Source organism: Heterocephalus glaber, unplaced genomic scaffold (genome assembly GCF_053883595.1).
Source record: "Heterocephalus glaber isolate CG9 unplaced genomic scaffold, H.glaber_assembly_v1.0 deba00001457, whole genome shotgun sequence".
Taxonomy (NCBI): domain Eukaryota; kingdom Metazoa; phylum Chordata; class Mammalia; order Rodentia; family Bathyergidae; genus Heterocephalus; species Heterocephalus glaber.
The window spans coordinates 7,699,324-7,710,472 of record NW_028258305.1 but is presented as its reverse complement, the minus strand read 5'-3'; positions in this window follow the sequence as shown (position 1 = coordinate 7,710,472).

The window sequence follows — 11,149 nt, the reverse complement described above, 5'->3', positions numbered from 1 at the left end:
AGGGTGCTAAATCCTTTCACAGTGCCTCAGAATATTTGAATCATTCCTTTGAGGGAAACATCTCTACTTCAATCACTGCTTGTTGAAGTTCTGCTTAAAAACTCACGTTATATTTTAGTCTCAGCTTAAGAATCTAGCATTACTTTACAATGAACACACCTGAAGGCTTGGGTGTGGCAGTGATTGCTGTTCCCCTTATTATTCTGTTACTGTCATTGTAAAATGTTCATTTTAAACCCCCAGGGAAGGGGAAATTAACCATGCTCAAAATCAGATAAAATATCAATGATCTTGAAATTTTAATACTAATTCTCAGTTTTCAGTTCCCACACAGATTAACCTTTCTTATTTAGAAGTAAGTCTAGGGAAAAGGTTTTATGAGTAATTGATTTTTTTTTTTTTGGTACCAAGGATGGAACTCAGGACCTTGTGCTTGCAAGGCAGGTGGCAGAACCACTGAATTAAATCCCCGGTCCTATGAGTAATTGATATTAAAGTTTAAATCATATGTATGCTCTCATTTTTTCACATGAAGGTAATTTTTGTTTTTTGTGTCTTTTCTATTTGAAAGACCCAAATCTCACATTTGTCAAATGAAATTGTAGCCTAAATTATCTAGGATGATTTTCACATTCTTTTGTGGAAATCAAATTTTGTAAGGTTGTAGAATTAATTTAGATGTGGTGACAGTGGCCTGTTCTTTCTTCCAAGAGAGCTTGCTAGTTGAAGTTGAAGCATTAGATGTTCTCCTGAAAGTACACAAGCTAATAATGAGGTAACAAAAGCCCAGAGGACAAAAATAAAACAAAGCAAGTCAGTTCTTGAAATGAATCTTCTGAAACTTCAACTTGTGGAAATAAGAACAAGACAAAGCTAGAAAAAGAAAAAATTACCAAATAAAAGATACTTATAAAAGGAAGAGGGTTTTTTGGGTTTGATTTTCTAGTTTTTTCAGTTACATGAATTGCATAGGTTGCATCGTGGTTTTGAAGTTGTGAAGTATGTCTGTTCATTGTGTCTCTTCTCTCACTACTTGAATATTTTAAAAGAAATGATCACTCCCCTTGTCTGTGTGTGACATGTGCAGAATTGCAAACTCTGCTGCATGCTCTGTGCAAGGTAGGGAAACGTGACCAAAAAGGCCAGTTGCCTCTGGGCCCCAGCCATTTTTTGCCACACAGTGTGGGCCCAATGCTGCTAGATATTCAGTATTCAGAACAGCATCTTGGTTTGGACCCCTCCCCCTCCCCAGAGCCAACTCTGAGATAGGTCTTGGGCGCAGGTATTTATTTCAGTGGTGATTCCAGGGATCTTGATGAAGGAGGGAGGCTGTGCCAGAGAGCAGAGGAGAGAGGAAATTATCTGTTCAAAAAAAGTATTTCAGTTTTTAACAGTAAATGTATTTAAACTTTCTTGGTAATTGTTTACAGACAATAAGAAAAGTTTTCTAATTGCAAGCTAAAGCCAGGTTTTTATGGTCAGTTGTTTTTCTTTTAGGCACAGAATTTACTATTGAGGAAATTATGGCATTATTATTTTCTGGAATGCATGACAAAATTAAGCTCAGGAAGTCTTGGAGGGGGGAAAGGTAAATTGTTCCTATTGAAGAGAAGGGAGGGGAGCAAACCATCCTGGGTACAATAAAATGAGGCTGGAGTAGCACAAGTTGGGGTGGGGTGCATAATACTGATCGCATATGAATTGTAAACTAGCCCAATGATATTGACTGCCTTTTAAATATTAATTTTAAGAAGGCTTACTCCCCCTAGTTCATTGTAAGGTCCATGGCAACTCCTGTATTCAGGTCTAAACTCTATGAACATGGTGGACAGCTTCACAGGGCTGCAGAGAATAATTAAAAGTGTTATGGGCCTGGGATTTAGCTCAGTGGTTTCGCCGCCTGCTGCGCAAGCGCAAGGACCTGAGTTCGATCTCTGGTACCAAAAAAAAAGTGTCACTGTGCTGGATTTTAGGGCTACTGCCTTTCCTTGGCTTTCTTCTCAACTTATAGTCCTGCCCAGAGAAAAATGTTTTATTTATCTCTGCCTTGGAATTGTAAAATAATTCAAAGCAAGTTAGTGAGAAAATAATGAAGGTGAAAATAAAATGCTGACATATAGGAAACAAAGAATCCAAGTCACTTGACATGGAGAGTGTGTGGAGTGCTCTTCCTCGTCAATTTAGAAATTTTCCTGGAAACACTCATTCCTTGGCCTCCAGGATGCCACTTTTACTCTAGGATGTTTTTAGCTGCTGCTTTTCGGTGTCGTTTCCCGGCCACCTCCCTCTCCCTAAACCCTCAACACTGTCATGACCCAGGGGGCAATCTTCTCTCTCACTGTATACACTCCTTATGTCCCCTGATTCAGATCCATGACTTTAAATACTTCGATATATTCCACTGACTCCCAGATTGAGTATCTCTAGCCCAGAGCCCTGTTCTAAATTCCAGACTGCCAATTCAAAATCTCCATTTGGATTTCTCCAATAAACATCTCAAACTTAGCATGTCCATACTAGTTTTGATTCTCATTCATCCCTGGCTTTGCTTGGATCCCCTCAAAAGCCAACCAGTCAAGGAAAACAGAAGCCCTTTTGAGGTGTTTATGGGTAGATATTTTGCAAAGGTGGCCTCAACATTCTTCCCTTAATGAGTGCCTGCTCCTTTGCAGTGCAACTTTGACCTCCTTCCCATCAAGAAGTGGGATTTATCCCATCCCATTTGAATCTGTCCTGGCACCTGTGGCTCACTTTGACCAAAAGAATACACGAATGGGACTATGGGACTTCTGACTCCAGGGCTCATGAAGCTCAATAGTTCCCATGTTTCCCAAAGGAATGCTGCCTGAGACTGACATTTGAAGTCTAGGGTAGTGGAGGGGAGGAAAGCATGGAGAGTAAATGAGTCATCCCATCCCGTTTAAAGTCTCTTAAATCAACCAGCATCTACCATTTATCATCCTAAACCATCCCGCACCGACCAAACAGCCAGATATTTGTAGCCGCTGAGTGACCCAGGCAAGACCAGCAGAGGAGTCCACTCCAAACTGCTGACTCACAGAATTAATTACAAAAATAATTATTGTTTTAAGTCACTAAATTTTGGGGTGGTTTATGCAGCAAAAGCTAATTTCTACAGGAGGTTATCCCAGGAAGCATAATAAGAAAATAAGGGAAATAAAGAAGAGAAAGGAGAAAAGTTAATGAACAGTGCTTTGAGAAGCAAGTTACTATTATTATTTTTTTTTTTTTTTGGTACCGGGATTGAACTCGGGACCTTGCACTTGCAAGGCAGAGAACCACTAAGCTAAATCCCCGGCCCCGCAAGTTACTATTATTGTAAGCAACTGATTCTAAGTCCTGTAGAAGCATCTCAGAATCATCCCACAAGCAAAGAGCAGCTGAGTTACTTACCCAATAACGCCCTACCTGATCCCTTAGGTCCCCACACTTTAGAGCTGCTCTGCAGCCAGGCTGAACAAGCCTTTCCACCTCCCAGTGAAGACCTCCCCCAGGGGGTGGGGGTAGAGGGATGAGAGCAGGCTTGAGGTAGACACATCAGTGTGTGTGGGAACTGTCCACCCTGGGTTCAAGTCAACCTGGTTAGGCTGAGGGTATGTGGGACAGGGCATCAATAACCTGTGCTAACTCCTAACTTCTTCCCAAATTTTCCCCAATCAGCAACTCCATCCTTCGGTTGCTTAAACTGGAAACTTTATTCTTGAATGTGTCAATTTCTCTCACTCTTTGTTCAAATCATTTTAGGGTTACCTTTGAAATATATCCAGAACCCGAGTATTTCTCACTGTGTCCTCCACCACAGCTCCAAGCCACCCTCATCTCTCACTTGGCTTATTGCAGCCTCCTCTTCACTGGTCTTCCAGGCAACAGGCAGAGTAACCATTCCCTCCCTTAGGTCTCAACCTCCCAGTGCTTTCCATCTCACTCAGAGTAAGATGCAAAATCCTTACTGTGGCCTAGAGGGTCCCCTGGAGTCTGAGCATGGCTACCTTTCTGACTTCACATCTTACAATTCTCTCTTCTCTCACTGCTCTGGCCTCCCTGCTTTCCTAGTACTGTAGTTCAAAAACCCAGGCACACTACCACCTCAGGACTGTTGAATTTGCTGTTCCTTTATCCAAGATGCTTTTCTCCAGTTATTCTTATGCCTACAGTCCTAAATTCCTGCCTGTCTTGGCTCAAATGTCCTCTTATCAGGGAGGCCTTCCCTGACTCTAAGTACAAACTCTCCCCTAGTCCCTCTTTATTGCCTTGTCTTACTTCGCTATTTTTTTTTTTTTTTTAGTTTTGTTGTTTGTTTTAGTTTTTAGAGACACACTCTCACTATGTAGCTCAGGCTGGCCTTGGACTCCTTACCCAGGCTGGCCTTGAACTCGAGGTGATCCTCCTGCTTTAGCCTCCCAAATGCTTGGATTACAGGCAAGGACTACCATATCCAACTTGCTTTTATTACAACTTTTTTTTTTTTGGTACTGAGGATCAAACTCAGGTCCTTGCACTTGCGAGGCAGGCGGCGGAACCACTGAGTTAAATCCCCGGCCCTATTACAACTTATTTTTATTAATCAGCTGACCTACTATTTTTGTATGGTTTATCTCTCCCCAACCACTAGAATATAAATTCTTTGAGACTAGGTAGGCTGTCTTTTTTGTTGGCTGATATAGTCTCAGCACCCATATTAAATTTTTGTTGACTAAATGAATTAGTATGTATGTAGGACATTCTGATTATTTTTTATGAATTATTTATAGGGTAATTCTGTAATTGAAATAAATGAATTAAAAGCCTCTAATAAAACATTCCATACTTTAAAGAAGAATTTTTCAATTATAAATCTGGTAGTGAATAGTCTTTGGATGTGTTTATATCAAGATTAACTAGGGGGCCGGGGATTTAGCTCAGTGGTTCTGCTGCCTGCCTCACAAGTGCGATCCCTGGTACCAAAAAAAAGAAAGATTAACTAGGAATAAGTTATTCTTAGAGTTATATTGTTGAGATGTTTGCTGAAACATTAAGTGTTTGATTATTATAGAACTATTTATTAGTCATTCACTCAAAACACACATTAAGTGGCCCAGGGATTTACCTCAGTGGTTCTGCCCTCTGCCTCCAAAGTGCAAGGACCTGAGTTCCATCCCCGGTACCAAAAAAAAAAAACCAACCCACACATTAAGTCCTACCTGTATGCTAGGCTTTGTGCCAGCCCTGGGGACAGATAGTTGAAAGTTAAAATTCTTAGTCCAAAGACATAACTCCTGAGCCAATAGTGTACACAAGGTGCTTGAGAGTCAGGCCAGCCACTTGTCAAGGAAAGGTCAAAGGTGCGAGGAAGATTCCTTGAAGGAGTGACAAGACAGAAAATGGGGGAGAAAAGAGAGCTCCACAGAAACAGGGGGTGCAAGCTCTATGCAAGCCACATAGTAGTTTGGGGTGGCTGAGGTGTCTGTCACCTAGCAGAAAGAAAGTTACTGCCTCAGAAATGTGTTAGATGTGGACGACCAAGTTGAAACTGTGGGTTTTATTTAAGTCTTAATGAATAATTTGTATTATGGAAGTTATCATGAAGTAGTGCAACTATTTGGGAACTGTTATGGCTTGTGTTTAGATGTCTCCCCAAAGCCTCATGCTTTTTCAAAGGTGGCTGAATCTACTGTGTGTGATTGACTCATGGTGGGGCCAGGCCTGAGGGCACTAGGATTAAGGGTGTGAGTGCTACCTGCCCTAAATCATCTGAAAAAGATAAAAAGGGCAAAAAGACACTGTTAAGGTCTCTTGTTGCTTTTGCTGTCTTCTACCGCCATGAACTGTTGCCCCTCTGCCACCCTGCCTTGGAGCCTGCAATTATGCACTGAAACCTCTACAAACTGTGAGCCAAATAAACCTATCCTCGTTTAACTTTGGGTCTCAGGTATTTTGTCTCAACAAAAAAGTAACTAACTTTTCTCAGCAAGAGAAAAGTAACTAACACAGGAACCTTTCTGGGTTTTTTAGGGCTATAATTGAATTGCAGTAGCCAATGTTTAAGAATTAGTTTTTTTTGTTTTTGGTACTGGGGATTGAACTCAGGTCCTTGCGCTTGCGAGGCAGGCGGCGGAACCACTGAGCTAAATCCCCAGCCCAAGAATTAGTTTTAACTTAAAAAAAAGAGGAGAGAGAGAGAGAGAGAGTGAGAGAGAGAGAAAGGGCTGGGGATTTAGCTCAGTGGTTCTGGTTTTAGCTAATTTTTCTGCTGGAAACCACTTGGAGTTCATCCAGAATTTATCCACACTTTCTCTGAGTCCCTGACAGTCTGTGCTCTGGACTCTTTTGCCCTTTGTCAGTTTTGTTAGATCTTTTGACTGTTTTCTGGTCACTCCTGAATTACAAAATGTTTGATCAAAGGTGGTACGTTTCTTTTCTTTCTTCCCCTCCTATTCTCCTATTCTTTTTTTTTTTTTTTTTTTTGGTACCAGGGACTGAACTCCGGACCTTGCACTTGCAAGGCAGGTGGTGGAACCACTGAGCTAAATCCCCAGCCCCTTCCCTGCCTATTCTCCTCACTTACCATTTTAATCCTAATCAGTTGGGATGTCAATTCCAAATATGTTGTTAAAATCATCCTCTAAATAAAAACAAACAAAAAAACCATCCTCTGTTTTAAGAAAGACTTTTAGTGTAACTGAAATACTTTCTATAACATGAATTAAAATAAGTAGTCATAATACTGTAATAGTTATATATATATATATATATATATATATATATATATATATATATATATTTGGTACCAGGGATCGAACTTGGGTCCTTGCGCTTGCAAGGCAGGCGGCAGAACCAGAGCTAAATCCCTGGCCCTGTAATAGTTATATTTAGACACCTGTTAACACAGTTATATCCTATCGCTCTGCTTTTCTTCATATCTCTCTTTGAATCAAGAAGCTTAAGAGAAATATTGGCCATCATCTCAAACCCTTATGTCGTCCAGTATGACCTTCCCTCTTTTAAACATGAGAGTGTCCCTAGCCACTCTAAAGAGTGAGTGATCTTCTTCCTGCTGGCCCAAATCAGTCTGCGGGTGTCCAGGGCTCCACAAGGAGAGCACTGTGCTCCATCAGATGACCCAGGGGCAGCCCTGAATCGATTCTCCTATACAAGCTCTCATGTCTTCCCTACAACCAAGATTTTTCCTCCTCCTGGGGTACAAATGGATTAACAAATCGTGGCTCTAAAATCTAGTAAGTCACACCAGGATATGGGAGAGATTCTCTTTCTCTGAGAAATTCCATAAAATTACAAAGTTAGATGGAAAATCTGTCTAAAAGCCATGCCAGCATGCTGTTTCACGATGGGCTGGGAACAGCAAGGGACTTGCCTATGGCATCAACTGCAAGGGAAGGGATGAGCCATGACTAATGTCCCATGGCCAACTGTTCTGCTCTGGGAGAGCAAGTGCAGAACAGAGGGCCAGAAGCCTCTCCTTCCTGAAGCAAAGTGCTTGCTATTTACTGGCAAAATCCTGTGTCCACCCTGAAAAATGTGTCTATACAAAGATTCAAATCTGCTTAGATATTTGACAATCAAAAATATCCTACATCAGGATGCAGGATTGATTTGGCTGGCTCAGTGCATGTCCCCTTCCTCCTTCACCACTCCATGTGTGTCCCTCCCAAAGCTGCACAACGTGGTCAAAAAGAACAACCTTTCCAGATGGAATAGGCCTGTTCTTCAGTCAAGGGTGCAAGAGTAGCTACACTCCTTTTCTAGAACCCCCTGTTGCATCAGGGGGACCAAGACTGCCTGCTGCTCTGGGGTGGGATGAGCACGAGCACTGCTGCCTCCTTATGGGGGAGCCACTCCCATAATTTCTAAACTTCATACTGATAAAAAATTAGAGATATAAAGTTTAAGGAAAGGAAGACATTTTACTGGACACTTTATTGGAAAGGGGGAAAAGGAGGAGAAAGGGTCACCCTGATAAATCCAGGTGGGGGTCTCCAGAAAGATGGAGGACCCGTGGGCCCTGTGTCTTCAGCCCTTTTGTTAGTGTGGTAGAAAGACTCTTCCCCTTGGACTGCGTTACAACTTGATTGGCTATTTTCGGCTCCAAGGTCCCACCTCAGGTACCATCAAAGTAAGAGCAAATTCCTACAGCTGCATTTGGTTTCTTTTATCCTGTCAGAATAATTTATGGGTTTGTTAAGAGACTTCACATACAAGGTCAAGTTAGCAATTAAATAAAGGGAACCATACTGAGAAAACAGATAGATAATAGATAGATGACCAGAGAGAGAGAGAGAGAGAGTGTTATCTTTTAAGTGGCTACCCTTTGTCTCCTTTGTAAGGTGGAGAGCCACAGCTAGGCTGACTAGGTTAGGCCACTTGCCTGGCTCTTAGCTTTCTCTTGTCTGTTAATCACTCCCTCAGTAAAGTTTTAACTCCTTCTGGTCTGGATTAGCCAGAAAACCCAATGAGGACTTCCCCTGTTTACAGACCCCTTTCCCCTACACTCCAGCAAGCTCTCAGAACATCCCACCGCCAAGGGTGGAAGCCAGGTGGTAATATTTGAACATTATGTAATATATTTTATGTAGACAAAATAGGGCAACTGAATCATCTTTGATTGCTCTCTAGGTGTCATGCTGTCCTGAAAATTCCATTATATATATATTATAAATACAATTATATATATCATTATATATCATTTCAATCTTATCAATCTTTCAGTCTTATCAATCACTATATATATGTATCTTTTTTTAAGAGGATGAACTGAATTAGGCTTAAATAAGGAATGTTGGCAAGTGTCTGTGGATTACTTGCTTACTGGGAACAAAACACACAAAGAGTCCTGGTGAAGTTTTAAAGTTCTTTTCTGACCTGAGCAGGAAGTAGAAAATCAGGCCCTGAATCATGCTCTTGAACACCCAAAGGCAAGGATGTATGTGAATGCTGGTCCTCTTCCAACTCTTCTTTCTTTAATCTAATCTCTTTAACCTATTCCTATCTTCTATACCTTTTTCTCCACTATACTTCCTTTTATCCAAGTCAAACCAATGCTCCCAACAAAAACAATGGACTGTCTAGCCCCTTCTTTTGTGTGTCTTGCAAATAATCACACTCTCAGGCTTCTATTGAAAATCATTGTCTTGGGCTGGGGATTTAGCTCAGTGGTTCCAGCGCCTGCCTCGCAAGCGCAAGGTCCCAAGTTTGATCCCCGGTACCAAAAAAAAAAAAAAAAAATTCATTGTCTTTTTTCCAGGTGTGGTGGCACACATCTGTAATTCTAGCACTTGAGGGGCTGGGAATTTAGCTCAGTGGTTTTGCCACCTGCTGCACAAGTGCAAGGACCTGAGTTCAATCCCTGGTACCAAAAAATAAAAAATAAAAAGAATTCTAGCACTTGGGAGGCTGATACAAGAGGATCACCTCAAGTTGGAGGCCAGCCTGGACTACATAGTGAGTTCAAGACCAGCCTGAACTATGTGGTGAGGCCCTGTCTCAACAAAACAAAACAAAACAAAACAAAACACCACACACACACACAAAAGAAAATCATTGTTTTTTCTTGAGTCCTTAAGGCAACTCCTGCTGGCTCTGCAGAAAGACATGGTAAGTTCCAGGCTTGCTTGCTTCCCTCACTTCCTTCCCTAGAGGTGGGCTAGATCCTGGATCCCAGGATTAGTGTACTTTCTCCCAGAACCTAAGATCTTACACAAAAAACTCTTATTCCTATTAATAGATTTTCCTACCTTGTTACCTTACATTCACCTTGCCACTGCCTGCGTCACATTTCCAAGCTCTCTGACCGTGACTCATAGCAAAGGCTTCTCCTTACTCCTTGCCTAAATCCATAAGTATTCTCTCAACACTGGGGTTAGTGGTGGTTTGGGAAGTTCTGGTTTACACCACCTCTATTCTGCTCTCCTGAAAACTGAATATATCAGCAGTGATTTAGAACAAGTGGTCTTTCATACCTTCCTCAGCAGCCACACGCCTACAGCTGCTCCTCACTCATGCCATAGTGCCTGCAGGAAGAGAGAATGCAGCAGAAGTTGGGAGGGGCCCAGACCTGGTATTACCAGACGCCCAGGATAGAGAGGCTAGCAAGATGCCACATTTGATGCAGAAAGAAGCTGCTGCTAGAAATTTTCTTTTAATTCTATTCTATTGGTACATTTTAGGTATACAATATAATGACATTCATCATTGGAAATCTGCACCTTTACATAATCTCTCTTGGTTCTTATTTTTCTCCCTTCCCCTGCCCTCCCTTCAACCCCTCCATCCCTCCTTATTTACAAAAACTTTGTTTCCATTTTTTCATTTTCTCATATTAATTCCATTCCCTTCTTTCCTATCCTCTACCCTTCCTACTTCCCCTTCCCCTTTGCCCCTTTTCTTCCTATTTCACATTATATATTATACCTTTTAGTCCTTATTTACACTTTCAGTTTCTCACACTAGAGAAACTACTCGGTATTTACACATGTGTATCCTATTTATATCACTTAAGAGTATGGCCTCATTGTGCATCCATTTAGCAATAAATGTCTCTACTTTCTCATTTTTTGTGGCTGAGTAGTACTCCATTTTATAAAAGAAACCACATTTTCTTTATCCAGTCTCCAGTTGATGGGCAATTGGGCTGCTTCCAAGTTTTAGCTATTACAAATTGTGCTGCTGTGAACATAGGTGCACATATATCACTGTGGTATGATTCTTTTAACTCTTTGGGGAACATACCCAGCAGGGGAATAGCTGGGTAAAATGGGACTTCCAGTCCTAGTTCTTTGAGGTATCTCCATACTGATTTCCATAGTGGTTGCACCAGTCTACACTCCTACCAGCAGTGGAACAGGGTTCCTCTTTCCCCACAGCCCCACCAGCATTTGTTATTGTTTGATTTCTTGATAGCAGCCATTCTTTCTGGGGTGAGGTGGAATCTCAGCCCTGTTTTCACTTGCATCTCTCCAATCACCAGTGATGTTGAACATTTTTTCATATGTTTATTTGCTATTTCTACTTCTTTTTCTGAGAAATGTCTGTTCATTTCAGATGCCCATTTTCAGATTGGGTCTTTAAATTTGGGAGGTCTGATTTTTTTAAGTTATTTATATCTTCTAAATAGTAGACCTTTGTCTGAGGAACA